The 5,561-nt window shown below is 39.8% G+C and overlaps 1 long non-coding RNA gene across 1 annotated transcript in view; it reads left to right on the forward strand.

Moving 5' to 3' along the window:
* The first annotated feature begins 4,742 nt into the window (after positions 1-4,742).
* Positions 4,743-5,561, forward strand: part of LOC310736835 — a 237,456-nt gene continuing 236,637 nt past the window's right edge. Inside the window, exon 1 of the long non-coding RNA XR_014536689.1 lies at positions 4,743-5,482. This is a non-coding gene — a long non-coding RNA (uncharacterized lncRNA). The remainder of the gene's footprint in view (positions 5,483-5,561) is intronic.

Consider the following 5,561-nt stretch of genomic DNA (forward strand, 5'->3'; position numbering starts at 1 on the left):
CACAGAAAACATCAACGTATTGGTTTTATCTTCCATACTAGGTCATGTGTGTGATAAAGTCGATAAGATGGTGGATCCTCTTCAGCTGATGGATGAACTCTCTCTAAGCTGACTGTGTGGAAAAGAATGCAAATGGACATTGTCTGCATAAGCGTTTTGAGGTAAATTCTAAAAGTTAAGTTCAGCGTATTTGCTAGCGGTGTGTGTGGCGAGTGCATAGAAAAGGTAGGACACAAAGTGCCAGTGTGCTAGAGAAGCGGAGGAAGCAACAACGCCAGAGCTTGTTTGTTCAGACATTGATCCAGAGCCCCCTGGGTATACGGGTCTCCGCTTCTTCTCGGCAGCGCTTGAAGGGAACAAACAGGCGCGAGCTCCAACACCAGACCGCACGTTGCTCAGCAACAGCACTTTAGACTGAGTAAAGGTGCATCGGGGAGACATGTGATTGGTCCACGAAGAGAGAATCAAGGCCATTATTAATCCTTGGCAAAACAAAAACAAAGCGCAAAAACAAAAGAGCTGCGTTGCGTCGCGTCGCATCTTCATGCAGCTTCATGCATCTTTATAATAAACAAGTGATATCCTTTGCTATTATGGCTAGCTTCGAAAATATTCTTAAGTGTAATTTGATGAAAGAAATTCTCATCTTCATTCTCATCATGTGTCTTGCCATTCGAATGCTTCACTTTTTCCTACTAAAGTTTTGGAATTTTTGCACAGTATCCAAAAGTCAAAAAGAAAGAATTTGCTTCAAGACACAACTGCTACCCTTTGTGATGTTTCCCTGTGGAATATTGAAAGTGTTGAAGCATGGAAACAATCAATGCACAGTACAATTCCAGTCTTGTATTAGGGATGTGCACCTTCATAACTGAGGCCAAAGCGATTCGCATCCCGATGCATAGCTGATGGTACGATACATTAAAGATACATATGATGCAGCTACTGATACGATGCGATACGTTTCACCCCAATTACGATGCAGTGTGATCCGATTTAGATTATTTTGCAATTCAATATGGTACAGATAGTTAAATTTTAGTTCTTTTATTTATTTCAGCAAATCATAAATATACTGAAGTACCTTCTAACTTTTAAAGCATTTCCCTTTCACAAACATGCCTTCATAGTGCAAAGAAAAAGGAAAGAAAATCAATAAAATAAAAGCAGAAGTTCTTTTCCTGTTCTGTCTCCAGGAAGTTACAGCTCTACCTCTGCCATGTTAATCTGTATTCTATGTAACTCTCAGGACACGCCTCGGTCTCTGTAGTGTTGTGATACGTCATGTTTACGTAGCAGCAGCGGTGCTGAGAGAACGCGCTCGAGAAACAGTTTAGCGAAGAGAAATCAATCTACATATCAAATATTGGTCACAAACTATTGCTCACTTTTTAAGTAATAGAAGTATAGCGCCTCTACTGATAATTATATATAACTAAATTGTAAATATGTCAAAAAATATGCTTTGCGATACAAATGCCAACATGTATCCGATGCACACTTCTTATATAGATTCATCGAGTAGCTTGCTACTCCTTAATGCCATAATCTTGTGATCTGTAACCTTTCATTTCTGCACATTTGTCTTAATTACTGTACGCCTCTATATTTATTCACTGTACTTCTGAATGTCCACACATCTCTGCACTGAAATAGCTTTTATATTTATTCACTGTATATACTTTCATATATACCACTTGCTGTAAATATGCTAGATAGTTATCTGCACTGTAAATATGCTAGATATTTATCTGCACTTTTGCACGACTGCTACATTTTGCACTTCTGGTAGATGCCAAACTGCATTTCGTTGCTGTGTACCTGTACAATGCAATGACAATAAAGTTGTATCTATCACATTGGTAACTTTTATGCCGATGCTCCAATGCGAATTGGTGAATCTTATCAACCCCATAGAGTCAATTGATTGACAGTTAGCTTTGAAAAAAACCTGTGGTTAAAATTTTTTAATTCAATTTTGCATGCGTGCTCACTATAACTAGAAATACATTTGTGCTCATTCACCTAGAAGAACATTAGTGAGGTCAGATAGAACTGACGTGGGTGAGGAGGCCTGGAGTGCAGCATTCCAATTCTTCTTAAAGGTGTTCAATAGGGTTGAGGTCAAAGCTCTGTAGCTCTATTACACTCCAAACCATCTAAAGCATATCTTCATGAAGCTGGCTTTGTGCACAATGTCATGCTGGAACAGGTTTGGGTCTCCTAGTTGAAATGAGGGGAAAGTTTCATGCTTCGTAATCCAAAGACGTCCTGTACAATTGTGTCTTTAACTTTGTGGCAACAGTTTGGGGAAGAGGCACAAGCAGCTAGAAAAACGTCAGCGTCTAAGGTACTTTTATAATGAATGTCAGATTTGCTAGATTCATTATTTTATTAATATCCTATTGGCTGCTTTTATTCCTGGTGCTAAATTTTGTTAAATGAGATCAAATCAGATTACATGTAAAAAAAAAAAGCTGCTGTCGTTCCTAGTGAAAATTTCCCAGAGCATATTATGCTTTTCTGAGCCTAACTGCTGATTGTGACACTTAAATCAGCATCGTTCCATACTGGATATCACATAGTTTCATTTAATGTTAAATACTATAGATGTCAATGTTACTATAGAGCTTTTTTTTCTTATGAGAAAATCAGCATTCTATTGAGCTCCAATCTTAATATCAGCGTTAATGTATCCTTAAATATAACAACACAGTAAGAGAGAACCTACTGAATAAGCACATCTATATATCAATTTTTACAAATATATTTGAACAGTTTTAGATGACTTCAGGAAAAGGTTTGCATTAGAATCATAGAAATTAGTCAAAAAAGATTCCTCCTGCCAATTACTGTCATGTAATCCCGATGAATGAATGCGAAGAGATCTCTCACGGGCCTTAACGTCAAACGTTGGGAACCTGTGCGCTCATTTCTACCTCGGCTTATGGGCTATCAGCAGCATATGCTAAAGGTTCCTGTGTGGGCTTGCCTGAGCCACAGGGCAAATAAAAAGGAAGGATTATTGGATTACGAGAGGGAGCGAGAGATGAGATTGCCTTCCTCTTTTTACCTTGGCTGTACAGTGTCCCCATTTTATTTCAAATTCGAGTCAGGTCTTCTTTTATAATATATGTGCATCAGGTTTCATTCAGTTTAAGTATTTTCCTTAAATTACGGTTATCATTCAGATTCTGAAAGTTTGGGATTAATTATAGACGAATACAATAATGAGAAAATATTTAGTAGACACAACCTGACTAGACAATATGGTGGACATTTCCGGACATCCCATTCCATATTTAGTCCCCATTCGATGATAAAATAACCTCCACTCATCTGGGAAGATGTTTCCACTAGATTTTGGAGTGTGCTTGTCGAGATTCATTCACCACAAGGTGTCAGTAAATCAGGTACTGATGCAGGTGAGGTGAGAAGCCTGAGGTGCAGTTAGAGTTCACATTCAACCAAATGTGTTCAGTAGGGTTGAGGTCAGAGCTTTATTGCAGGATTTTCCACTCCAACTTATGGAAAGCATATCTCCATGCTGGAACAGATTTGGTTCTTCTAGTTCAGATGAAGGGAAAATGTAATGCTACCACATCCAGAGATATCCTATTGAGTCCATATAAAGTTTTTTCCCAGTGTCATTATTGGTTTCCTCAGGATTCTCTGCTTCCCCCCCACCTTCCACATCATTCCAGTAAGTCTAAATTGGCCAATCTGCATTTTAGATGTGAACAATTGTATAACATGTGTACTGTATTGTGCCATGCAATTAGTATTGTCACATGGACATGGACATGGACTCCCTCTAGTCACCATTGTTCCTGGAATATGAGGTGGTATCAAAAGGTCTTAAGACTAGTTTTGTAACACGCCAACAGATGGCAGCACGAGGCTGCACGCGCAGTCACAAAGAGCACCGACCTTCACAAGTCAGTGTGCCAAAAGACATCATCCTGTGTACATCTGGAGCTGGGCAACTGGTGATATTCTGACCACGTTACCACGTCTGCTATTCTAAACACACGTGCGTCGTGTCACCACGCTCCCTCACACGTGAGTCCCCACCCTAGTGGCTAGATTTAGCTCCTGTGGACATCGCCCTCTACTCAAAGATGAAGATCCAGTTCAAAGGTCATAGTTTTAACACAATTGTGGAGATCCAGCATGCATCGCAGAAGATGCTTGACACGCTTTGAAAAAAAGACTTCCAGGACATGTTCCAGGAATGGCAGGAACATTGGGGGTGCTGTATTGCTGGGCAAGGGGACTGTTTTGAAGATGATAGTGTGTAAACATAGATAAATAATGTACTTTCTTGTAAACAGCGCTCGTCTCTAAACTTTTTAATGCCAACTCAAATTCTTCAGACCAGAATAAAAGTGAAGAATCTGATTATTATAAATGTATTTCTTTTATAGATTTATTTGTTTATTTTGCATTATTTTCTGTATTTCTGATTACATTCTTGAAGTGCAAACTGTAAATAGAGTAACTGCGGCATTGTATAAACTTCTCTGACATCATCCCATTATATGGGCATTTCCTGAGGATGTCAAATATCTCTCCAAACCCACGTGAACATTCTTTGGACCATTTCTGCTTTTCCACTGCGCTCCTTCCATTTGCTTGCGCACCTAAATATGGAATAAAAGGCAGGACCAAAGTTGGCAGTGTTTAATAACAGACACATGCTCAAGACTTGGCTAAAATAAGTCTTTCCTGAAGACCTTGAAACTTGTGGCTCCAAAGCCTGCCCTCCAGTCATAAGATCACAGCCCCATAATACAGCAGGAAACATAAACCTGGGCTTCCTACAGTGCCTACAATAACCACAGACTCTATTTAAGCCACGCCAGCAAAAGCAAAATCAGATGTAGGTCAGGTGTTAGAGACTGAGCCGCCTGTCAGCCAGCTGTGCTTCAGCATTGGAAGCTGAACTCCATGACATCGCTCTCCATCGATATTTTTTTTAACTTGAATTAAGACCACACACACAAAATGACTGACTTGAGAATTCACAATCACAGCGCCATTTCACGAGTTATTCTAAATAATCTTGTTATGTAATGTGAATATAGCCTTTGAAGGAATGACCTGGCTATCATTTTTCCAATTGCTTCCAAGACGGATACTGCCAGACACTGATAATGATGACCATGTGCTTGGTTATAGAGTAAGTAGGAAATTGATGGATGCCTGGGGGTCAATTCTTTTCCTTTAGTACACTCCTTTTTGCAGTCAAGGTGGAATTTGGTTACTGGTCCAGCATAAGCAGGCAATAAATATGCCCCATTTTTGTTTTTACACGTTTTCCTGCAATTAACATACTTATGTCACCTCAGAATGCTAGTGTGGCATTGCTGTGGACCGTTGGAAAATGCCTGACAGTCTGGAAATAACCCTTAGGCTTGCCAAGACTATAAAAAGGGAGGTGGTAGCTCAGTGGTTAAGGCATTGGACTTTGGATTGGAAGGTCACAGGTTTAAATCCTGCTGCCACTATTGGGCCCTTGATCAAGGCCCTTAACCCTCCCCTGCTCAGTTGTAATTTGC

Source organism: Silurus aristotelis (assembly GCF_946808225.1).
Source record: "Silurus aristotelis genome assembly, chromosome: 14".
Classification (NCBI taxonomy): domain Eukaryota; kingdom Metazoa; phylum Chordata; class Actinopteri; order Siluriformes; family Siluridae; genus Silurus; species Silurus aristotelis.